Below are 27,163 nucleotides of genomic sequence, written 5' to 3'. Positions count from 1 at the left end.
CAGCAGCCACCAACAGATCAGTCAGCAGTCATTGACATTGAGGCAAGACCCTCCACCAGCAAAAAGGTTATGACTCGCTGAAGGTTCAGATGATGGTTAACATAATTTTTTAACAATAAAGTATTTTTAAGCAATGTACGTACATTTTAAAGACATAATGCTATGGCACACTTAATAGACAATAGTATAGTGTAAACATAGCTTTTATATGCACCGGGAAACCAAAAAATTAGTGTTGCATTCACTTTATTGATATTTGCTTTATTGCAATGGTCTGGAATCCACAGTATTTCCAAGGTATGCCTGTAAATTTCTGTTGCAACAATTCAGCTAGCAGCTGCTGTGGGGGTGAAAGACCAATACAAGTCCAACAACAAGAATGCTGCCAGCACAGGTTCTTTTGATCTGCTTTATTAAGGAAAGCAATGTTAAGGGGTTAACAATTTTATTTCAATCCAACATACAAATATCATTCACTTAGTTCAGGGGAAAAAGCCATCTCCCTGAACTTCAGAGCAAATACAAACAAATTACAAACATACATTATAAACAGACCAAATAAAATTCATAGTTACCAAGAAACCATCAACATCTGGGTTGACAGAAGGCTCTTATAGCGGCTGCCCAGAGTTCCACACCAACTGTCCACCAGGAATTAATTTATCATTCTAAAACAATAAGAAAGTCCCACCTTAGTTACCAATGCAATTTCAGACAAAGCTTATTAATTATCTTGTTTTTCAACAGTTACTATTTTTTTTATTTTCCTGTTGATATTAATTGTATCACTATTCCTCCAGATATATCAATATGTAATTCCAGAGTGTAAATTGGACTCTCACACTGCATTTGACCTCAGTATTTCTATTTCTCTGAGATATTTCTTGGATACAGTCTTTCTCTGACATATTTCTATAGCCCTGAACCAGGCCTTAAACTACTTTAATAAAATCATAGTTTTAGAGATGGAAGGGACCCTAGAAGTCACTGAAGTATCTCAATTTTACTGTTAAAAATCCCTCATTTTTATAATTGAGGAAATTGAGGCCAAAGAAAATTAGGTGACTTGCCCAAGGTCACACAGTAAGTATCTGAGGAAGGATTTTAACTCAGGTCCTTCTGATCACTGCAAGTGCAGTTCACTATACACTAAACTAGTTTGTCTTTTGTACTTCAAGGTCTCCTTATATAGTCCTTCATATTCTAGACACATCCTTCTTTAATGTGGCTGAAACCCACTAATGAGCCCTCTTTTTTTGACACTATTTTAATCCTTTCCACTTCCCTTCTAAGACAGGTCCTAGTCATCTCATGCCCTCTGATCCAATGATGCCACCACTAGACCTCTACCCCCAAAAGATTAAAGAAATAATAAAAGGTCCTATACATACAAAAGTATCTGTAGTAGCCCTTTTGTAGTGATAACTAGAAATGAAGAGGATGCTATCAAATGGAAATTGGCTGAACAAATTATGGTACATGAATTTAATGGAATACTGCTGTATTATAAGAAGTTAAGAAAGAGATAGTTTCAAAAAACCTAGGAGACCTGTATAAACTGATGTGGGGTGAAGTGAGCAGAACCAAGAGAACAATTTATGCTATAATATCAATATTACAAAAAGACACAATTTTGAAATACTTAAGAGTCCTCATCAACCATGACCCCAGAGGACTGATAATGAAGAACAATGCCCATCTTATGGCAGAGAGATGATAGTAATAGGCAATAAAAGAAAAACATCTTTTTTGCAAATGGCCAATATATGAAATTGTTTTGCTTGACTAAAACATATCTATGGGGTTCTAAGCCCAAGAGCAGAGTGGGGACTCATTTCTATCCCAAAAGCCTGAATGGAATAAATCAGGGCAGGAGACCAAATCCAAGAGAGATCCAACAGTTCATTAACCGTGAACCTACAGAACCTCCCAGCAAGCTAACTATGCCTGAGTCCAGCAGCCATGTATGGAAACTCTATACAAATCTGCTATGGTGACAGGGAAACTCAAGACATAAACACAGAAGACAATGTTGAAAACATTTACAAGCACAGCCTCAAAGAAAAATGCATGTTGGACATGAGACAAAGAAGAATTCCTAGAAGAGCTAAAGAAAAAGGTTTTTTAAAAAAGCATAAAATAATTTAAAAATCAAATAAGAGCTGTAGAGGATAAATTGGGAAAAAATGAGAGCAATGTAAGAAAATTATGAAAAGAGAAATAACAGCTTGGTAAAAGAGGTACAAAAATATTGAAGAAAACAATTTTATCTCTAGTGCTTAGCACAGGGCTTGACACATAGTAAGGACTTAATATATACTTTTTTTTTTCCTTAAAGAAAGAATCACATACAATCTCAAATTTCTTCAGCTACTTACCTAACAGTTATGTCACAATGCATTGTGTCCTATATTCTCCAGGTAAGCAAACCAGTTAATTTCCAGTGATAGATGCTGCCTATTCTTGCCTCCAAGGTCTTGCCCAGCCCCATCCTCAGCCCCAAATCCTTTACTTCCTTTCTTTACCTCTCTGTAAGTCCTTTCCTTTTAGCAACACTGCTCCTAAACCTCCTGCATAAAGCTTTCCCAGTTAATCCCTTATGATTCCAACAATTATTCCACCTTTTTAGCACTTATAGAGTAATTGAATTCCATTCCACAAATATTTACTGTCTGTTGTTTCAAAAACTCTGTGGATAGAAAGATTGAAGAGTTTAGTTCCACATAAAACCTAACTCATTAGTTTAAAATGTTATCACTACTTTATTGTGTCACTGTTTCTGACCCCCCAAAATTATTCATTTAGATGAACACTGTATTTACCAAATGTGTGAATTAAAAAAAAGACCACCATGAAGATAACTAGCATTTATACACCAACGTCTGTCACACAGGTTAATGAAATAGAGACATTCTTTGAAGAGCTCCACAAATCCTCCAAATCAAATCAACACATTTTCCAGTGTCTGTGACTTCAATGTACAGGTAGACATAGGGCAAGATGGTAAAACATGTGTATATAAATAGGTATATATATATATATATATATATATATATATATATAGGAACACAACGTTCAAGTGTGTGAAAGGAAAGGGGTAGACCATCACTTCTTCCTAAGGAAGTTTAATAAAGATAAATTGCTTGCTATGATAAAGAGAACAACAACAAAAACCATTTTAGACTGACTTAGTCAGGAAACACAGTTTTCATACCAAGCAAAAACACCCTCATACAGACACACACACACACACACACACACACACACGCACACACAATCTTACAAAGGAAGATGGTGGAAGACTGAAAATCACTGTCTCATAAAATAGCAATGGAAGAAAAATAAATTTATAGAAAGCTTGGTAAGAGAACCAATTAAGTTAGGTCAGCCCAAGAGCAGGATGAGGACAAAAACAGATGAAAAACAGAAAAGATCTGTAATGGTTTCTATGATAAACTTTTTTTTCCATGTCCCATGAGGAAGTAGAAATGGCACTGCTAAGGAAAACATAGATGAAAAGAGATGCTGAACTAAAGTATACACAAAGTAGGTCCATACTGGAAATGATGTAATTTTGAGGGTATTGATTCTTAAACTATATGAAAAGGGGAAGGATACCAAATACTTGGTGGGTGGTGGTAAAATCATGGAACTTATTCTCCCCTAAAAAGACAACTGAGGAAGATAGGAATAACAATCAACCCATATACCTGCTTTCATATACTATAAATTCTTTGTAAGAATAAACTATGCATCCACTATTCATCTTTGATGAATGCCTGAGAAAAGAACAGACAGGATATTGTAAATAATATTCTATAGCAGACTACATCTTTACAGTTACATCCCATGGGGCTTATTGTGTGTGGATCATAAAATGCATTTGACAGGTGGGAGGTCCACAAGTGTAGAACATCTCATATATTTTCTGATGCCCCGATGTATTGATTGGTTTATTCTTCACTTCCTCTTTTTCTTTTAATAATATTCTTTGTTATATATGATAGTTCTTTGTGAGGGGGAATAGGGAGAAACATAGGGGGAAATTTAGGTAATCTGCAAACAAATGATACCAACAAAAATTTATTTTTAAAAATGCATTTGATTTATTAGAGCAAAATACTGTCCTGAAAGTTTCCTTCCAACAAATAGTTTCCCAAGCTTCCAATCTAGCCCTCACAGCCATTACCCGAGGAAGTCATACCTATCAAGAAAAGGTCAGCTATCCCAACTAATTGCTGACCAGCTTCCACCCACAGGGTCAGTAAGCCAGCCTAGCTGAAGTAGCAAGGCTCCCTGAGGGAGAGGCAAGAGGCAGCCTGTGTGCCAGGCAAGTCAAACAACTACTGCCATCTTAATCACCATCTCTTCTCATATCCAAAGGTGGCTGCCCAGGACCCTGAACCCAAGAGCCTGGGGAATGGCCATGCTTCCACCATAATGCCTTCAACCATCACTCTGGGAAACAACCCCTCATGGAGATGTAGCCTGGGTACTGCTCCTGTATGTGCTGCAGTCACAGCTATAGAAGATCTAGGAAATAAGGTTCTTGCCCCCAAAGTCCCTGATACTGTTAAATAGCTTAATTTTAGGAACCAATATGATTTTATCAGTGGAAATGACATCAAAGTAGAGGCACCTGTTTTACTGCTTTACCCTAAGGATCATGGGACCTTTTCATCTGACTCACAACTGAAGCCTTCCATTATGTATTGTTTCTCCTATTCAAATTTGAACACTTTGAGAGCAGGGGTTGTCTTATTTTTCTATTTGTGTCTTTAGTACTTAGCACTATGTTTTATATACAACAAGTACTTGACAAATGCTTTTAAAATTCATTCTTATTCATTCAAGCATATGTTACAATCATATATAATTCTTCAGCAGATATCTACTTTGAGGTACTTGAAGATAGCTGTCATAGATCCCCTAGGTCTTCTTCATGCTATACACTCCCAGTTCCTTCACCCAGTTCTCTTCTGACATGATCCTTAAGCCTCTCACCATCCTTGCCCAATTCTAAAAGTCATCCTTTCCACAATGTGGTGCCCAGAAATGGGCCTTATGCCACTGTTAATGCATCCTTGAAACATCCTATTACTCTATTTACTGCTGAATAGAACAATTGACTTTGAAGTCTTTTCAAACCCCCATTTTTTTCAGACAAATTGCTGTTTTATTGTGTTTTCCCCAGCTTGTACTTGTGGAATTGACTTTTGGAACCTAGTTATAAGACTTTATATTTATCCTATTTTAAATTTAATCTTAGCTGATTCAGCTTCTAGTTTTAACCTCTCAAGATCTTTTTGGCTTCCCATCATCTAGTCTCAAGTCATCTGAGCATACGATAAGCATGCTTTCTTATAAACTATTAATATTTTTTGTCTAGATCCATGTCTTTGTCAATGTCAAGACCTCCAAGTTAGGAAACTCTCTCCATCAATGCACATAAGCAAGGATTCTGCAATTTACCATCATAGGGAGCTGCCCAAGAGGTTTGTGAAGTCAAATGATTTATTTGGTCAGGGTCACCTAGCAAGTATATGTTAGAGATGAATCTTGGACCCAGGACTTCTTGAATTAAATACATAACTTTCCTGTCAAACACATACCTCTAAAACAGTGATGTCAAGCTCAAATAGAAACAGGGCTATTAAACCATAGAGAAAGATTCCTAGGGGTTACATATAGACTTAAAAAACCACATATTAATGTCATTTGTCTCTTGTTGCATTTTACTTATTTTGTTAAATATTTACCAATTACATTTTAATCATGTCCTCGAGTGTTGCAGGCCTCAATGCTACAGGCTCAAGAACGCACAACCCACAGCCCAAGTATTTGACACCGACACCTAGAGCACTACAATAGAGACCTCTTCCAAGTTAACATCAACTGTTTTTTTGGGTCTAACAAGTCTGGAATCTACCCAGCTGTTCTCTTGCATACACCTGGATTGGGACCATCAGTGAGTCTCTGTTAACTCAGGAGGCTCAAGGCTCGGGCTGTTGATATCACTTGCTGGTTGTCTGACTACAAAGCATCCACCGGCAGCTCACAGGGCTCTCTGATGCATAGATCATAATGAGCACCTGCCATTTTGCTTGGTTGACTTAACTTACAGTGTCTTTGGTGCCTATCCTCACTGAATGTCATTCTCTTGCTATGCATAAGTAAATCTTTTTGTTAACCATTTAATGACTTACAAGTGCAAGCTACTAGAATAACATTAGAAAGTTTGTAAAATGGAGGGTAGAATTTGAGGTAAAATAGATCTTCAGCATTCCTCAAACCTTCCAGTCTAGTAACCCTGCCACAAAAGGAAATGTGCCATTGAGTAAGTGGACATGTATACTGTTTTCAATTGTAATTGCCTTTCTTTTAAAGGCATGATTTCCTTTTTTGCCTTGGGAAAATATTCAGTGAACTTTCTGCCTTTGCTCGTTGAGGCATATACAATCAGAATAGAGAGTCCTCTAGAGAGCATCCAAGCATTTCAGTTTGCCCCGTAATTTTGCCTGATTCTAGTAGAGTGGTTTCTGTGACAGCCAAGAAAGCCCGTCATTACTTGAGACTAAGATGAAATGTGTGGCTTGGTCAGTTTTCTTCCCGTTACTGATTACAGTGTAGAGTATATGGCACTTCACTATTTGGCTGGGGATGTTGGGCCTTCTTTCCTTGTTGTTTGTATAATGGAGGTCTTGTACAACAGCTTGCTGAGGTGGTGTGTCTGTGTGGAGGATGATAAAATGGGGATAATAATAGCACTATCTCCCAGAATTATATTTTTAGGTGCCTAGCATAGCGTCTGGCACACAATAGGTGCATAATAAATGTTTGCTTCTCTCCTTCTTGGAGAATCATGATATTTTGCAAGGGAAGGGCCTTGGAGACACTGGAGCATATGTCAAATTTTGTGACTGGTTTCAGTGGGCTAATCACATGTTGAAAAGGAGGTTTTCGGATTGATGGTAAAGGATTGTAAAGGCGTTCAAAAAAGACTTGTCAATTTCAATCATGGCCTTTCTTGGACTCGTTTGCTTCTGGAGGATTTTAGTGATGATTTGAGCTCATGGCACCTGGTGAAGGGACTGGAGTCTCCAACCTTGGGAGAACAACTTCAGCCCAGTGGAAGGATTCATCTGGCACTCCTGCTGCACCTGGACATGAACTTGATGGGAGCAGTGTTACGACGGAGGGAGATAAGTCGTGAGCCTAATTCATTCCCTTTTCTCCCCAGTACCCAGAGACCTAGCAGTATAAGGGGGATTATGCCCCCAAGGTGTTGAGTCAAATATTCGTGCATTTGTTCTTGATATATCCATGAAGCAAATATTCATTTATAAAAGCCAATTGGTTTTAAGTGGTAAAATAGAACTGGGGTGTTAGTTTTTGGCCCCCTAAAATTATTGAAAAACAGCAAGTGGGAACTTGATCCAATGGCAGAGGAAAGAGACATCTATAAACAGGTCAGAGTACTCTAGAACCCAGAGGTGAGATGCAATAGCTCTGTCCCTGAGAGAGTGTAGCCAGAGTTGACCATGTTACACTAGATATCAAGACTTCCAACAATACTCTTACTATGATATACAGGACAGACACCACGGAAAATGGCTGGTAGCAAAGTTTCTTAAGTGGTTTCCTGTTCTTCTGATCAATATCCCGGCTCTCTCTTCCTACTTTCTTCTGAAATGATTCACCTTGCCTTGCTACCTCCTTGAACCTTGGGACTATTGATTCTCCTTTTTCTACATTAACACTTACCTGACTTGTGTCCTTGTAACAACAATGTAACTGGCTCCTACTGTGTCTATATAAGACCAACAACACCAGCACACAGGAGGGCTGCTAGCACAGGTCATTTGATCTGCTTTTTTAAGGAAAGCAACTTTAATGGGTTTATAATCTTACTTTAATTAAGCATACATATATCATTCCCTTAGTTCAGGAGAAAAATCCAGCACCCTGAACTTCAGAGAGTATACAAACAGAAATTACAAGCATACATTATATAAATAGAGCAAAAAAACCACACACACCAGTAGACAGGCTTCTATCCGTCTAACTATAGCAATACATACAGTTACCAGAGAGAAAATCATCAACATCTGGGTTTCCAAAGCCAGGAGGGGCTCTGTGACGGCTACCCAGAGTTTTGTCTGGTCAAATGACACTCTTCCAGTGACTGAGAGCCCTAAAACAAAATGCCAACTTCAGATCTTATATACCCTTCTCAGGGTCAGAGGGCATCACAACCATGCTATTCAAACCCATGTGACCTAGGTTTTCTTGTGACTTAAATGCTTCTTCAGGGTCAGAGGGTTTCACAACCATGCTACTCAAACCCATGTGACTAGGCTTTTTTGTTCCTTAAGGAGGTCATCAAAGACTCTTGATTAAATCAAAGAAATAAAGGTACTTGATTACCTCAGTGCTGAGAAGCACTCAAACAAAAAAACAGCAAAATGTCCCACTTTGCTTGCCATTATATTTGAAAGGCAAGACTCAAAGGTACTTGATTACCTTAGCATTCCAAAAGAAAAAATAGTAAAAAGTCCCACCCTGCTTACCATTACAGTCCTGTTCACTAAGATTCTGCTCCCTGCCTTCTAAGAAGGTAGCTGATTAACTGATAGGCTACCATTGGTGGATAATGATTTTACTTATCACCTCTGCTGGGCGTGTTTATATTTTACTAGGATCATAGGTTTCGAGATAAAAGGGACCTCACAATTTACTTAGTTGGACTTCCTCATTGTATAAGTTAGAAAAGAAAGGGTGAGAAAGGTCAAATGACTTGCATAAGGTCACATAGATAATAATAAACAAATCTGGGATTAGAACCCTACTTCTTTGACTTCAAATACAGTAATCTTTTTACTGTCCTCAAAACAGAATTCCTTAACCTCTCAGAATGAATTGCTGTCAGGGTCTAATCTGAGGCACCATAATAGCATGTGGGTGGGAGGGATCCTTTGAAGGGCAGGGGGATCTTTTAATAACATCCCTGGATCATATTTAGAAAGTCCCTGTTTACTTTGTCTTCAGGGAAGGCTAGTTGTGATTCTATAAATGTAAATACCTTTGCATGAAGAATAGTTAAAAAAACCTTCTTGACATTGTTTCTCAGGCTGGAGAGATAGATAGGGAAGGATTATTAGAGAAATATTTTTGGAACCCAATTCTGATCCAGGTACCCACCACAGCAGCTCACAGGGACCATTGAGAGAATCCAATACTTTGTCCCAGGGAGGCACAGCCCAGGAGAAAAAAATTACTTATAGGAGCACTGATCAAAAAAGTTTAGAGATCACCACTTCATATTGTACTGCTGTCATTGATGAGGGTTTGGGGTGAGAGGTGCTCGACACCCCAAAGTACCGACATGCCGGGTCCTGCCGAAAGAATTCGACTCAAGCTTTCTCAGCCAAGGGGAAAGATAAAGTTTATTGAGAGTTAGCCAAATAGGCCTGCCCCAAGAGACCCCACCCCTTGTGACGCCTGTAAGGAAAAAGGGCCAGACCCATCTGAGCTAGATTGGTTCTGACCACCTTCATGGAGGCAAGATGGAGATTATATACACAAAGGTTGTGGGAGGGATTGAGGGGTGGTCTGGGGTGACCAGAAGAGGGGTCTAGGGAGGGACTTAAGGATGAGGTCAGACTCCCGGGTAGGGGAGATAGCTGAAGGCTATATGGAAATGACAACCCATCAAGGGCTGGGGTAGCTTAAGGATAGGAAACAGGATTAAGGGTGGGAAACAGCTGGACAATAGAGGACTGGGCAAGGTAGGCATTTGGGCTTAATGGTTATAGCCTCAGGCCAAGGCCAGGTCGAGTGGCAAGATTCAAGGAGAGTTCAAGGGGTTCCCAGAGACTGTGCCCTCATCATTCCCCCCTCAAACAAATGGGACCCAAATTCTTTTGGGGTCAGGGACGAAGGTCTCAGCTTGTGGAATTGCTTGCTGGCTTGATGGGTCCAGTTCAAGGGGTGCACAATCATCTGGAAGTTGATAGCTTGGAGACTGGAGGAGACAAACCTGGCAAGGAAGTTAAGCAAACAACAAAACAGACAGTACAGGAGTACAGAGAAAGAACAATATCCCTGGTGGGAATTAAAGATGACTATTTCATAACTAGCTCCCCTAATCACTTGTTCCGTGTACCACACTGCTTTGGGGTTCACAAGTGTGTAGTACATCCAAATTAGGTCAGGGATATCTAAGAGCAAGGTTTGATGTTTGGTGAGCCTGTGGTTAGCCAGGCACTGGTGGCCCCCTGCTTCCAGGGTGCTCTGGCAAGGCAGAGCTTCTAGGGGCTGGTCTGCTAGAGGCTTAGAAGCTTCCTCAATTGGAATGGCTGTAGCAGCCAGAGAATCTAATTGTTTTGGAAAACAGGGGTCAGATTCTAAGGACTGGATTAGAATTCCCAAAGCCTGTCCTCTCCTTTCATCAACATAGAGAGTGAAAGGTTTTTCTAGATTAGGTAAAGCTAATGCTGGAGTGGTGGTCAGTTTAGTTTTCAAAGTCCCAAAAGCTTGTGCTGGGTAGGGGCCCCACTCTAGAGGGAGTGAGTCAGGGCCTTGAGTGCCAATTAATGGTTGCCGTCCCTCCCAAGCCTTGGGCTTAATTGGATATTGAAGGCTATGGAGGGGAACTATGGCTGGGGTGGCAGAAGTAGCTTGCCCAGGAATTCCCTGATCCCAAACAATTGGCTCAACCCTCTCCCACGCCTCTGGGGGAACATGGGGAGGTCTGGGAAACAGGGGGAAAAGGGAGTTATGAGGTTTAACTATAGAAAATTGGCTTCCCAATTTCACCATCAGCTCCCTTCCCCAAAAGGGGGCAGGGCCAGAGAAGGAGTGTTCAGACAACAGATCCTTGATGCCCATGACCTGATGGGCCGAGGGGCATGTGGGGCCAAAGCCACTAGTTAAAGCAAGAGAACATAGCCATGATAAAGTGGGTAATCTTACCTTCTGCCTCGATTTTGCCCAGGGCTCCGCGAGAGAGGTGGAGAAAGTGGGAGCACAGCCAAGCCCCAGGCTTTCCCCTCCTTCCGAGTCTTGAGAAGACTGGAGGACAGGATACTGGGAGGAGGCTCTACCACTTTTCCAACCTTGGGGACCTGCTGGGCATGGTCCTGGAGGCATGGATCCTGGAGGTTTCTTCCAGGGGGGCGCCCTAGAGGGGCACTCCTTAGACCAGTGACCCTCCTTGTGACATCGAAAGCAGGTTTCCCCTTTGCCAAAGTTGCCAGAAGCACCCTCCGGCAATCTCCTGGCCATGGCAGCCGCCAAGAATTGGGCATGTTCTCTGTCTCTGGCTTTTTCCTCTGCCTGGACTAAGTCTCTATTATTGAACACTCCGAATGCCGTCTCTAGTAATTGGGCCTGAGGTGTTTGGGGTCCCATGGCCAATTTCTGCAGTTTCCTCCTAATATCTGGGGCAGACTGATTAATGAAATACATGTTAAGTATTGCCGCCCCTTCAATAGAATCAGGATCCAAATTTGTATACTTCTTAATAGCTTCTACTAGCCGGGCTTCGAAAAGGACAAGGTTTTCTTTTTCTCCCTGAGTAATCTCCCTAATTTTTTGAAAATTTATTTGCTTTTGAAATGCAGTTCTTAGGCCTTCTAACAGGCAAATTTCCATATGGTCTCTCTTTTCTCTATCCTCACTCCTTTGATAATGCCATCCTGGGTCACTAGTTGGAACAGCAGCTGTTCCTGGGGGATATTTTATGGGGTTATTGCTAGCCAAACTGTCCCCAAATTTTTGAGCGTGTTCCCATATTCTCCTCTTCTCCTCAGTGGTACAACAGGTAGAGAAGAGGATATGCAAATCACACCAAGAAAGTTCAAATTGTAGGGACAGATCCCTAAAACCCTCAGTAAACTTAGTGGGATCTTCTGAGTATCTCCCCAGTTTTTCTTTAATTTGGATGAGACCTGAAATGGAGAATGGAATATGCAATCTCCTTGTCCCAGCAGGGGAGGCAGGCAATTCCCTCAGGGGAAAAAGCCTTGAAGGTGCTGTGGGACCTGGAGCTTGGGGCTGAGGTAGATTAGACTGCAAGGCCAGGGCATCTGCCTGGCAAGGGAGATCAGCTAGTACCTGAGGAGGGGTAGAGGTCAGAGGGGAAGATACCCCAGAGACCCAAGTGGGTGCTACCTCAGAGAGAGGGGCTAGGGGAGGAGATATTGCTGTGGGGGCAGGGCCCATGGTGATAGATGTTGCAGGGCCTGCAGTAGAGGCAGGGCATGGGGTCCCTTTGGCTGGAAATTCCTTCCTCCTTAGTAAAGGAGAAGTTAGGAGTAATTGTCGGGAGACAAACAAAATAAAACAAGAAAACAAAATATACAGAAGGTACCTGAAACTTTCCCAAATTCCCAGCGCCGAAACAATTGAAAGGATCTGGCACATGCTTCTGGATGGGGCATCCGTCCATGTCCTTCGACATGACCACTGGACCAAGAACCACCTGATAGCGTCAGGTTGAGTTGACCACGACAGCCTGGCTGTCTGACTCACTGAGACCACTGGACCGAGCTGTCCGACTGGACCGAGAACCACCAGAGAGCGTCAGGTTGACCAGGACAGTGTGACTGTCCGACTCACTGAGACCACTGGACCAAGCTGTCCGACCCACCGAGAACCACCAGAGAGCGTCAGGTTGACCAGGACAGCGTGACTGTCCGACTCACTGAGACCACTGGACCAAGCTGTCAAACCCACTGGGACCTGCTGAGGTCAGGCCCGAGAAGCACATCCAAAATGTTTGGAGAGCGAGGAGGGAGATTGGGAGAGGGGGAGGCTCACATACCTTCAGTCTTGGCTGGAGAAGAACTTGAGATTAGCAGTGCTTCCCGGTTCAGGGAACCATAAATGATGAGGGTTTGGGGTGAGAGGTGCTCGACACCCCAAAGTACCGACATGCCGGGTCCTGCCGAAAGAATTCGACTCAAGCTTTCTCAGCCAAGGGGAAAGATAAAGTTTATTGAGAGCCAAATAAGCCTGCCCGGAGAGATCCCACCCCTTGCGACGCCTGTAAGGAAAAAGGGCCAGACCCATCTGAGCTAGATTGGTTCTGACCACCTTCATGGAGGCAAGATGGAGATTATATACACAAAGGTTGTGGGAGGGATTGAGGGGTGGTCTGGGGTGACCAGAAGAGGGGTCTAGGGAGGGACTTAAGGATGAGGTCAGACTCCCGGGTGGGGGAGATAGCTGAAGGCTATATGGAAATGACAACCCATCAAGGGCTGGGGTAGCTTAAGGATGGGAAACAGGATTAAGGGTGGGAAACAGCTGGACAATAGAGGACTGGGCAAGGTAGGCATTTGGGCTTAATGGTTATAGCCTCAGGCCAAGGCCAGGTCAAGTGGCAAGATTCAAGGAGAGTTCAAGGGGTTCCCAGAGACTGTGCCCTCATCAGTCATAACTCTCCATGTCTATTTCATCTTCCTTCCAAATCATTGTCAGATTAATCTTTCATCAAGTCTCTTCTCTCTTTGAAAAGTTGGGACTTTTTATTATATATCATTTTAAATGTGAACATTTCTGCCTGATTTTTGAACTCCTCCATAATCAGGCTTGGAAGAGTCAGGGAGACCTGAGTTGAAATCTGGCCTCAGACACTTATTAGCTATGTGACCCTGGACAAGTCACTTAACCCTGTTTGCCCCAGTTTTCTCATCTGTAAAATGAGGTGGAGAAGGAAATGGCAAACCATTTCAGTATCTTTACAAATAAAACCCCATGGACAGTATTGGAGTGTTGTGGTCCACAGGGCCACAAAGAGCTGGATACAACTGAAGGACTCAATGACAACAATCAGGCTTGTCCTACCTAAGATGACTCCTAGCATTCCAACATACACCCCCTACTCAATCTGTTTGTCTCCTCACTGTCTCCTAACTAACACACAACATGCATCACAGACCTTTGTTCATTTGTACCCAGAATGCTTTCTCTCTTACCTTCCCCATTCAGCTCCTACTTTCAAAGTGCAGCACAAGTCATCTGTCTCCAGGAAGACTTCAAGACTCTCTACTTCCCTCTTGAACTACTACTGCATTTAAATTTTGGATTATGTAGCTTAGCACATATCTGCTCTCTGGTGATTTCATGTGTATTTGGTTTCTATGCCCACCTAGAGTTAAAAGTCCTTCAGGGCAGGAGCTGAATCTTACACCTTTTCTATTTTCCCTTCAAGCACCCACCTATCACAGGGCTGAACACAGAGGTGGTTCTCAATCAATATTTGTCAATTGAGGTATTTATTTGGCTGTTACCTAAGGAGAGATGGGGAAACACTATCTAAAAACATGTTTGGAATCCCAGAATGGATATTTCTAGGATAAGAAATTGCCATTATATTGGCTTCTTAGAAATTCATCCATCTCTATTTCAGGCGATTTAGATTTCTATTCTACCTTATTCTTCTTGGTGATGATTTTGTCTCAGTAATCATCATCTGTCAGTTTTCCAGAATCCAACTGGGCTATTAAAAGCCCAGAAACAAACTGTAACCATATCTTCCTCCTCAAACTCACCACCGAATAAACTTGCCCTATAAGCCAAGGATAATACAATCCTATTTGGCCTCTTCCTGAACTACAGCGAAAGGATTCTAATAGTTCTCTTGTTTTCATATTGTTTTTCTGTCAGGTATTAATACCTCTTCCCTATGCTTCAATGACTAATGGTGTCTTTCTGGAACAACCAGCACTTTACAACATATTAGCCAAGTGCATCATTTGTATTCTCATTTCATGGCCTTATATTTTCTTTTGACTCACAACTTAGAACATTCCACTTAAAATGGAAAGCCCTACTAGTAAGCTTCTCCATTTAGGAGGCTCAGTGTTATCTTGGGCTCTTAATTCCATACTGAAACTAGGAAACAGAGCTTTTCCCAAGGTCGAGACTCAGAATGCTTGGGGTTCATCTCTTGTTTTGAGGCGCCTGTGATGTGCTTTGCTCCAAGCCCCGACATCTAGTGGGGGATAACCCTCATCCCTGGACCTTCCTGTGGGCGGTGGCCCTACGCAACTCTTCCTACCTACAGATAACTCTGACAGTCTCCTGATTGGAGAAAAGGGGCATATTATCTATTGGATTTTGTTTTCCTTAGGAGCAAATACAAGAAAAACTGTGCTTAAGTGTGACTACCAGCTCTGCAAATTGCTAGTCAAGCTCTACAGACAATCCAAGAAAAATACAAATAGCCATTCAATTAGAAGCTTTTGACTCAGTGTTCTGTTTTAAGTCCCTTTGTGTTATATGGTATAGTACAGTTCCCCCAAGTAATGCTAATCAAAATATAATAATAGCAACAATTCTTATCATTTTTACTACTATTATTTTGTACATAGGGGTTCATCCTGGGAAGGAGTTATCCAAAGCACCTGTGTATAGCTAGAAAGGTGGTGGTGGTGGTGGTGGCTGAAGGGTTCTTGGGTAGGTAAGACAGGCCTATAGGTGTCAGCAGAGGGTGCATGGAGCACGATGGAAGGGCACAGGCAAGGTAGGCCCTCTGGGGCACTCTTAATCTTTGTATTACAAGACTTGGTACAGTGACTGAAACAGGTAGACACACACGGGGTCTGTTAAATGTTTCTGAAATCAGCCAGTCACCAAGCTTTATTAGCCATACTTCACACCCCTTGATTCCAGTGCCTTCTCGCTATTGGTTACTTCAAATTTATCCTGTATATAGCTTTTGTACACCTATTTACATGCTGTCTCCCCCCATTAGGCTGTCAACTTCTTTTTAAAAATTTTTTAGAGGCAATCAGGATTAAGTGCCTTACCCAGGGTTACACAGCAAATAAATCTCTGAGGCTGGATTTGAACTCAGGTCTTCCAGACAGGGCTAGTACTTTATCTACTGTACCACCTAGCTGCCCCTAGCTGTGAACTTCTTGAGAGCAGGGATTGTCTTTTGCCTTTTTTTTTGTATCCCTAGCACTTAGCACAGTGCCTGGCACATAGTAAGTACTTAAATATTTATTGACCAACTGATTGCTGTTTCCCAAAATAGAATTACATTTCCCTCCTCTGGGGCTCTGTATAGGATGTCCCTTATTCCTGGAATAAACTCTCTCCTTCCTCCTGCTTCTTAGAATTTCTAAGTTTTCTTTTTTAATAATATTTAATTTTTCCTAATTACAACTAAAAGACAATTTTCAATATTCTTTTAAAAAAATTTTGAGTTCCAAATTCTCTCTCCATCCCCCACCCCCAAGATGGCAAGCAATTTGATATAGGTTATACATGTGCAATCATTTAAAAAGATATTTACATATTAGTCATTTTGTGGAAGAAAATATGTTTCAAAAAAGTGAAAAATAGTATATTTAGATTTGCATTCAGACTCTATCACTTCTTTCTCTAGATATGAATAGCATTTCTCATCCTTAGTCCTTTGGAATAGTCTTGGATCATTGTATTGCTGAGAAGAGCTAAATCATTCATAGTTCATCATATAACATTGCTGTTACTTTGTGCAGTGTCCTACAGGTTCTGCCCTTTTCACTTTGCATCAGTTCACGTAAGTCTTCCCAGGTTTTTCTGAAATCATCTCGCTTGCTCTCATCTCCCACAGAAAGACTTTCCTCTCTTTTTCATTGTCCTCTCCCAGACTACTAAAGTTATCGTACAAATACTAACATAAACTACTCAAGAACAGCAATATGGTACAGTGGAATGACTGCTAGACTTGGAGTCAGAAGTCTTGGGTTCAAATCCTATCTCTGCCCCTTATTACCTATGTTAACTTTGGTGAGTAACTTCATCTCTCTTACCCTCACTTTCCATATTTGAAAAGGATATCTTTGCTCCTATAAATGCAAGGGCTGTATCAGTTTTGTCTTATATCCCCAGTGCCTAGCACATTGTGTCACATTTGGGAGGAACTTAATACATTTTACTTTTAATACGTTGTATGTTGATTATTTGCATAGATGTAATATAAGCAATATATGATCCATGAAGGCAAGGCCTGTTTTTATTTTTATTGTTTTATTTTAGTTTTTGCCTTTGTTCCCACAGAGCCTAGATTAGCGCCATGTATATAATAAATGCCTAATAAAAGTTTGTTGAATTGGACTGGTTCCAGTGCCACAGAACAGTAATACAAGAGCTGGGGGCAGCTCCCTACCATTCCCCAATCCTTCCTTTCTAACTTTTTATCTTCTCTCTTCCCTCTCCCTCCTCCTATTCTTTTTTTCCCTCTTCTCTTTTTATTGAGGTCATGCCAGAACTTTAGCTTTTCTCCCTTTCCTCTTCCTTCTTTCATCCTAAGTGGCCCTGATATAGTGAGAGCCAACTGGGTCTTATGAAAGGAGCACTGGATTGAGTCAGAGGACGTTGGTCAGAGGACCTTGGAGTTTTTGCTCTGCTGAATGCTTTGTGTGACCCTTGGGCAAATTGTGTAACTTCTTTGGACCTTAGTTCCTTATCTGTAAAATGAGAGGGTTAGGCCAAATGATTCACATGGTCACTTCTAGCCAATGGTACTCTGGTAAATGTTCAACATGCTCCCTAGAAAAACTCACCATACACTTTTAAGTTTAATTTCATTATTTCCATTTTCTCCATTGCTTTTTAAAGCCTAAAAAGTAAGCAAAACAATAAATGAAGCCCTGACTTATAGATTTTCCTGATTTTTGAGGAGGTATAAAGGCATATGCTTAAAATATAATAACAGCTTCTCTCAAGAGCTGGTTTGAGCTGGTTCCAGCATACCCTTACTCCCAGCTCTAAGTTCTGGGGCCTTAGGCTTGCCAATGGTCATGGTGTCTGTGAGCTGTAAGGGGGAAGGATTTTATGAATTCTTATATAATAAAAGTTTTCTTCTGAATTTGAGAGCAAACCAGAGGTTCTTAACCTTGGGTTCATGGTTAAGTGGCTATTGGATAGATTTCAAGGGGGTTTATGATCGTGCATGAGGGAAAAATACATCTTTATTTTCACTTACCTCCTAACTGAAATTTAGCATTTCTTACATTATGATTTTTAAAACAAGTATTTTTATGAGAAGAGGGCAATAGGCTTCACCAGACTGCCAAACGGCTAAGAACCCTTGACTTTTTAAATTACCATTCACTGTAAGATGACAGTGAATTTCATTATAGTTGCTTCTGAAAATGTCTGTGATAATCTACTGTAAACAATTTGGTATTTATTTCAGATATACTTTAATATTCACTTTCATTTCCAGCTTTACACATAGGTATCTCTGGGGGAAGAATGAGAAACTTGGAGGTCAGTGACTACTTGGCACATGGAGTGTGCCTTCACATTAGGGGATCAGCGAGTTTTAGGAACCCAAGGACTCCTGACTGCACTTTGCAGATGAAGCATTTAGTGATGCTATTGGATATAGAAGTCTTAAGACTCCTAGAGATACAGTTTGGGGATCAGGAAGAAACTTAAGGGGATCAGGTTTTGGCTTCACTCCTGACTGCCTTGGCACAGGTCAGTGTTTTCTGGGCTTCCTTTCTTCCTCTGAAGAATGAGGGAAAACAGCAATTCTACATCTTTCTAGATTGTTGTGAGGTGAGGGTGCTGAAAAGGATTTCACGACCTTTGCTGGGCTGAAGATGTATTTGGAATAGCATCTCTTAAATATTAATGAAGGAAGCAGAGCAAACTACAATTTCTCTGCCCCATATCTCTTTTTCTATGATTTCAGAATTGTGAACATTTTGCATAAAGGGCTTTGAAATAATTCTCTCCATATTCTTCTCTTCCTTCCCCTTCCCCTAAGTGAGGAAACTGAGGCCTAAGAGGTCGAGTTGTCCAATATCACAACAATACAGTATGTGGCAATGCCCCTACGGAATTTTCACAACGAGGTTTCCAAGCTATCCTTTCTCTAAACCCTTTGAAATTTGTTGCATTTTTTCTTTTTATTTTTGTCAATTTATTTAAATGTATTTATTACTTTAATTTTCAACATTGATTTCCACAAGATTTTGAGTTACAAATTTTCTCCCCATTTCTACCCTCCCCCCATTCCAAGATGGCATATATTCTGATTGCCTCATTCTCCAGTCAGCCCTCCCCTCTTTCGCCCCACTCCCTCCAATCCCCTTTCCCCTTACTTTCTTGTAGGGCAGGATAGATTTCTATGCCCTCGTTGCCTATATATCTTGTTTCCCAGCTGCATGCAAAAAACATATTTTTTTAATTTTTAAAGCATCTGCTTTTAAAACTTTGAGTTCCAAATTCTCACCCTTCTTCCCTTCCCACCCACCCTCCCTAGGAAGGCAAGCAATTCAATATAGATCATACATGTATCATTATGTAAAATGCTTCCACAATGCTCATATTGCGAAAGGCTAACTATATTTCCTTCTATCCTTTTCTGTCCCCCTTTATTCAATTTTCTCCCTTGACCCTGTCCCTTTTCAAAGGTATTTGCGTTTGATTACTTCCTCCCCCTATCTGCCCTCCCTTCTATCACCCCCCTTTTTTATCACCTTCCCCTTACTTTCCTGTAGAGTAAGATACCCAATTGAGTGTGTATGTTATTCCCTCCTCAAGTTGGATCTGATGAGAGTATGATTCACTCATTCCCCCTCACCTGCTCCCTCTTCCCTTCCAACAGAACTGCTTTTTCTTGCCACTTTTATGTGAGATAATTTACTCCATTCTATCTCTCCCTTTCTCCCTCTCTCAGCATATTCCTCTCTCACCCTTTAAATTTATTTCATTTTTTTAGATACCATCCCTTCATATTCTGCTCATTCTGTGCCCTCTGTCTATATTCCCTTCAACTCCCCTAATACTGAGAAAGGTCTCATGAATTACAAATATCCTCTTTCCATGTAGGAATGTAAACATAACAGTTCAATTTTAGTAAGTCCCTTATGAATTCTCTTTCTTGTTTACCTTTTCATGTTTCTCTTGATTCTTGTATTTGAAATTCAAATTTTCTATTCAGCTCTGGTCTTTTCATTGAGCAAGCTTGAAAGTATATTTTGCCTTGCAGCATGATACTCAGTTTTGCTTTGACCTCTGGAACATCATATTCTAAGCCCTTCAATCCCTTAGTGTAGCAGCTGCTAGATCTTGTGTTATCCTGATTGTGTTTCCAAAATATTCAAATTGTTTCTTTCTGGCTGCTTGCATTATTTTCTCCTTAACCTGGAAAGTCTGGAATTTGGCAACAATATTCCTAGGAGTTTTCTTTTGGGGATCTTTTTAAAGGGGTGATTGGTGGATTCTTTCAATTTCTATTTTGCCCTCTCGATTTAGAATATGAGGGCAGTTTTCTGATAATTTCTTGAAAGACGATGGCTAGGCTCTTTTTTTGATCATGACTTTCAGGCAGTCCAATAATTTTTAAATTATCTCTCCTGGATCTATTTTCCAGGTCAGTGTTTTTTTCCAATGAGATATTTCACATTGTCTTCCATTTTTTCATTCCTTTGGTTCTGTTTTATAATATCTTGATTTCTCATGAAGTCACTAGCTTCTGTTTGCTCCAATCTAATTCTTAAGGTAGAATTTTCCTCAGTGGTCTTTTGGACCTCCTTTTCTATTTCGCTAATTCTGCCTTTCAAGGCATTCTTCTCCTCATTGGCTTTTTGGAGTTCTTTTGCCATTTGGGTTAGTCTATTCTTTAAGGTGTTATTTTCTTCAGTATTTTTTTGTGTCTCCTTTAGCAAGTCATTGACATGTTTTTCATGGTTTTCTTGCATCACTCTCATATCTCTTCCCAATTTTTCCTCTACTTCTCTAACTTGCTTTTCCAAATCCTTTTTGAGCTCTTCCATGGCCTGAGTCCAATTCATATTTTGATGTAGGCTCTTTGACTTTTTGACTTCTTCTGGCTGTATGTTTTGATCTTCTTTGTCACCAAAAAAGGAATCTAGAATTTGAGTTTGAATCTGAGTCTGAATCTGAGTCTGTTTTCACTGCCTGGCCATGTTCCCAGTCAACTACTTGACCCTTGACTTTTTCGGGGATATGACGGCTTGTAGAGCAGAGAGTACTTTGTCCCAAGCTTTAGGGTCCAAATGCTGCTGTTTTTGATGCTGCTTGTCTCAGCAGTGCTCCTTCTCCCCCAAGAACTGCCAACCAGGACTGCAATACAGACCTGAGCAGGGAAGAGCAAGAGAATCTGCTTTTGTGCCCACAAAACGCTCCTTGCAATCCCGCTCTGATCTGCTGCTAGATTCCTCCCACCGTGTGAACCAGGGATTTGGGAAGCAGCTAACACTGGGGTTCTGGAAGCCACCTCAGGAACTTCCTGTTGCTGTCTCACCACCTCCTCCATCCCCAGAGCTGGTGGCCAGACTGCTCTGAACTCAATCCTACAGTTTCCCCCTAACCTGCTCTTTGACGTTTAAGAATTGAGAAGTCTGGTAACTGCCACAGCTCACTGTTTCATGGCCCTGAGGCCTGTTCTGGCTGGCTGATTCTGGGTCTGGTCTGTTCTGGTGCAGCCTGCACTGGGCTGCCCTCTGTTCTCAGCACCATGCAATAGACCCCTTCCCAGCCACCATTCAGGCTCTCCTGGGCTGGAGACCTGTTTCCCTCTGCTATCTCGTGGGTTCTGCAGCTCTAGAATTTGTTCAGAGCCATTTTTACAGGTGTTTGAAGGGATTTGGAGGAGAGCTTACACAGGTCTCTTCTTTCCAGCTGCCATCTTGGCTCCGCCCCATAGCTTCCATTTACACAACTCCTTAGATGGAATGGACACTTCCCCTCAAGGTTCTCATTATTTCTGCTTTAACGACTAGTCCCTCTTTGCTGGTCAGATTCAGATCCAGAAGATCAACTCTCGTTGTCATTTACTCCACTTTTCAAAGGACGAAATTATCACTAAGGAAGCCAGGTGTTTGCAATGCATAGAGCACTGGACCTGAGTTCGAATTCAATCCGGCCACCTGCCAGCTGGGTGACCTTCGCCAAGTTACTTTATCCATGTTTGCCTCATTTTCTTTATCTGTAAAATAAGAATAACTGTAGCATTGACCTCCAAGTGTTGTTGTAAGTGTAAAATGAGACAATATGTTTAAAGCTCTATAGAAATGTAATGATGATGATGGCAAGATAGCTTCATTATCTGCTCTCTTCTTGGTACTATTATACACACACAGGAGAGTAGGAGAAAAGGGGAGAAGGGGGAGAGAGAGAGAGAGAGAGAGAGAGAGAGAGAGAGAGAGAGAGAGAGAGAGAGAGAGAGAGAGAGACAGAGATGGAGACAGAGACAGAGAGAGAGAAAGAGAGACAGAGACAGAGACAGAGAGACAGAGGGAGAGACAGAGAGAGACAGAGACAGAGAAAGCCACTAGATGACCAGACAAGTGAAATCCCCATTATAACTATATTACCTATTTGTTAGTATTACGATCCATCCTGTTTATATCTATTCCCATAACTTGTCTGTCTAGTCTGAAGCATAATGTAAGGACAATATTCCTTATATTTAGCTCTTTGTTGGTAGAAATCCAGGCTAGGTAGGTGGCACAGTGAATAGAGCAGAATAGACTCATCTTCCTGAGTTCAAATCAGGCCTCAGATACTTACTAGCTGTGTGACCTTGGGCAAGTCACTTAACCCTGTTTACCTCAGCTTCCTCATCTGTAAAATGAGTTGGAGAAGGAAATAGTAAACCACTCTAGTATCTTTGCCAAGAAAACCCCAAATGGGGTCTTGAAGAGTCAACATGACTGAAAAAAAGACTGAACTGGTAGAAACCCAAATTCTCTCCATTTCAATTCCCCAGTCTGGTTTCTGGAGTTCTTCACCTGCGTATGTAATCTTCTGCAATGCCAGTTGGCTCTCCCTACCTACCCCCTTATGCCTTTTGCATAAAGTGTACCCTTCAGAGTGACAGTCCAGTCAAAGGTTCCATCCCCACTGGTTTTAGAAGTACTCATGAAGTCATATTTACCTTCTAGGATCAGGGTTTCTAGTTCATGTTGCTTATGACCCCCCACTTTATACATTTGTTTTTCTGAGTCTAGGGGTTTTATTGCTGGCTCTTTTCTTGGATTTTGCCTCCTATGAATGACTTTGTATCTCTATCACTACCACTCTCCCTAAATTGAAGCTACACTTTCTGATTTCTAACTTGGTAAATATTCAGAGGTAGTTTTCTTCCTCTTATTTTTCAGTTTCAAGTTTTTAAAATCAGATTTTTAAGAATTGAAGCAAATATATATTTCACTAACACTAATGATAGCCATTGATGATCTGTATCTAGTAGTGGACTTTCACCCAGCCACCACCACAAGACAGTGACGTAGGATCACCTGTGCACAGTGATCTCACTTTTCCCCTCCAGACTTCACATGAATGAAAGGAAAGGAGAAGAGTGAAATACTTTGATTCCTCAATGCAAATTAGGATATTTGGAGCAGCTAGGTGGCGCAGTGAGTAGAGCACCAGCCCTGGAGTCAGGAGGACCTGAGTTCAAATGTGGCCTCAGACACTTGACACGCTTACTAGCTGTGTGCCCTTGGACAAGTCACTTAACCCCAATCGCCCTGCCTTCCCCCCTCCAAAAGAAAAAAAATTAGAAGATATTCACTAAACCCTATCAGTAAAGGGAGGAAACCTGGCTCTGGGCCTTCCAGCCATCATGAAATCATTGCTGTAGAACTTCAGGAACCTATAGTCTCTCTCTCGTGGGACACAGGAGAGCTCAGAGGTTAATGCTGACTGGACTTCCCGTACAATGTGTTTTAATCTTTCATTCATTAAATTTATGTTTCCCTATCACACCTGTAAATCTCTCCTGGCCATAGCATGAGTGATTTATCCTCTCTTTCCAAGACTTTCCTTGTGTAGCTTTGGCATCACTTATTATTTTTCAGCACAGGGTTAAAAATAATGAGGCTGGCTGATTTTAAATCAACCAAAAATATTATTTCAGGATAATCATCTATTTGTTCTCTTTTTTTCTCTCTTGGTAAGTTTTCCACAATCGGTGATATTGAGGTAATGATATTCAAACTCTAAGAGAAGAAATATTTCTTTAACAGAAAGCTCCACTCTTTTGTATGTGTGAATGATTGGGTGTGGGTCAAAGAGGTTGGGTACATTAATTTCAATTCAGCTAGTGTTCCAGAGGGATGTGTTAATTTTCTAAATCAGCCTGATGGGAACAGGAACCTGGAAAACACACTAAGAAATAAATGTATTGCATCCTGGTGGAGCAATTATGAGAAGAGATCTCACAAAGACTGTAACATTTCTTTATTTATTGTAGTACTGAAGTGACAGCCTGGAATGGTTTGACTGGTTAACAATTTGGTGATTATTGATTATTAAAATGCTAAAAAGAAAGAATTTTCTAACAACTAGAGCTGTCCACAAATGGAATGGGCTGCCTCATTGTATCATGAGCTCTCTGTTAAGGGTGGTATTCATGAAGAAGTTGGAGGACCACATATCTGTCAAGGAGGGGCAGCTAGGTGGTACATTGGATAGAGGGCCAGGCCTGGAGTTCAGAAGACTCATCTTCCTGAGTTCAAATCTGGCCTCAGACACTGACTAGCTGTGTGACCCTGGAAAAATCCCTTAACCCTATTTGCTTCAGTTACTCATCTGTAAAATGAGCTAGAGAAGGAAATGGTAAACCACTCACTATGTCAGCCAAAAAAAATCCCAAATGGGGTCATGGAGAGTTGGACTCAACTGAAAATCAGTGAATAACAATGTCCATCTGTGAAGGAGGTCCTAGAAGAGATTCTTGCATTAAACCAGAAGTTGCTCTAGAACATGAGTTCTTAAACTTTTTTTAAACGTGATCATGGATCATTTGATAGTCTGGTGAAACTAATCCCTTCTCAGACTACTTTTAAATCACAAAATTAATTACATAGGATTACAAAGGATACAATTACACTGAAATGCAGTCATTAAAATATTAAAAAAAGAAAAATTTAAGGAACCCCAGGTTAAGAATTCCTGACCTCCCTGGCTTCTTTAAGTTCCAACTAAAATCCTACCTTATAAAGGAAGGCTTCTTCAACTGTTCTTAGTTCTAGTACATTCCCTCAGTTAATTATTTCCTTTTTTATCCTATACTCAACTTGCTTCTTATATTTGTTTTTATGTTGTCTCCCCCATTGGATTTTGAGCTCCTAGAGGGCAGGGACTGTCTTGCTTCTTTTTGTGTCCCTAACACTTAGCACAGTGCCTAGTAAGTACTCAATAAATGTTTATTGATTGAAGATTTTCTGATTTTTTGCTTCTAAAATGTTTGTCTGTCTTACTGACTGATTTTTAACAACATGAAGATGAGTGAAACATTTTATAGTTTATAGTGTTTTATTCTTCTGCCTGAATCGTCCTGATTGGTTAGTGGTTTAACCTAGCTGACAGGTACTGAACTGCAACTCCAAACATTATTCAAAGGATGACTATAGCGCTACCTGTAAGATAATATTATGTGCTCAAGGACTCTCAAGAATAGCCAAACTTCACAATTTACTCTGTCTTCAGGGAAGAAGATCATAGGGTAATAAAATGGGCCCATAGCTGGAAGGGGCCACTTAATTCAAGTACCTTAAATGAGTGAGAGTATACAGGTAAAGAATCTGAAGTCCATGAAGGTTAAATGATTTGTTCAAAAGTCGCATGAGTGGTAAGAAATCAGAGGCACAATTTGAGCCCAGGTCTTTTGATTCCAGCGTCATTGTTCTTTCCTTCTTCCTTCCTTCCTTCTTTCCTTCCTTCCTTTCTTCCTTCCTTCCTTCCTTCCTTCCTTCCTTCCTTCCTTCCTTCCTTCCTTCCTTCCTTCTCTTTCTTTCTCCTTCCCTCCCCTCTCCTCTTTCTTTTCTTTCTTTCCTTCCTTCCTTCTTTCTTTCTTTCTTTCTTTCTTTCTTTCTTTCTTTCTTTCTCTCTCTTTCTTTTCTTCCTCCCCATCTTCCCATCTTTCATCCTTGCTTTCTCCCTCCTTCTTTCTTTCTTCCTCCCTCCTTCTTTCTTTCATTTTATTGATACCTTTTTTACTTTACAAACATTACCTATATCTCCTACTTCATGAGCAGTCTCATGCAACAAAGTAAAACAAATAACTAACAATATGATGGTCTCATCTGAAAGTGTACACAACATCCTACATCTGTGTGACATTCACTTCTGTATTTTAAATTGTTTTTTTAAATTAACATTAATCTATTTTTTCTTCCACCTCCTACCCCATTAAAAAAAGAAAAGTAATTTTCTTACAAATATGCATTGTTAAGAAAAGCAAATTCCTTCACTGGCTGTCTAGATACATACACACACACAGATGTGTGTCTATGTATGTGTATAATTCTGCAACCTGAAGTTATCAGCTCCCTATCAAGAGATGGATGGTATGTTTCATTATTAGTCCTCTGGAATAATGGATGATCATTGTATTGATCACAGTCCTTATAGCTTTTGAAGTTGTTTGTCTTTATAATGTTATTACTATGCAAATTATTCTCCAGGTTCTATACATTTCACTCTTTATTAGTTTATAAAAGTCTCCAAAATTGTTCATTTTTATAATACTAATTATCTTTCCAGTTTGGCTCACTTCATTCAATCTCAGTTCTGACGTCTTTCTATGTTTCTTTGAAATCATCTATTTCCTTATTACTTACAGGATAGTAGTATTTTATCACATTTGTATACAACAACTTATTCAATCATTCCTAAATTGATGGGAGAGTGTAAATGACTTGCTTAGGGCTACACAGAGACTCTGGTAGGATTTGAACTCAGGTCTTGAAAGGACTAGTTCAGCACTCTATCTGCTGTGCCTCCTAGATGTCTCGGATATCATGACCTAACATAGAGCTACATGCAGTCTCTGCCTACGGGCTGGCTTCCAGATTCTCTCTTTCCCAGTCATCTTGGGATGTAAGTAATGAACTGGTGCCACATATGAGTCCAGTTTACTCCCTGGGATCCAGACTTTTGGCCTAAATTTCATCTCAACTCTGATCCCCCTTTCCCTTGTCCTTCCTCAGTGCCTGAAGGAGCAACCCAGCACTGAAGCCTCCCCTTCATCAACTTGGAGATGCGGAAGGTAGAGGCCCGAATAAGTGTTTCCCTTAGCTAACAGAAGTACTTCCTACCCCCCTAATCACAGCAATTCAGTGTCAGTATCTTTGGGGATGAAAACCCCCTTCTCTTATTACCTTATCTCATTCCA

Source organism: Trichosurus vulpecula, chromosome 1 (genome assembly GCF_011100635.1).
Source record: "Trichosurus vulpecula isolate mTriVul1 chromosome 1, mTriVul1.pri, whole genome shotgun sequence".
Classification (NCBI taxonomy): domain Eukaryota; kingdom Metazoa; phylum Chordata; class Mammalia; order Diprotodontia; family Phalangeridae; genus Trichosurus; species Trichosurus vulpecula.
Note: the sequence above shows the minus strand (reverse complement) of the source record.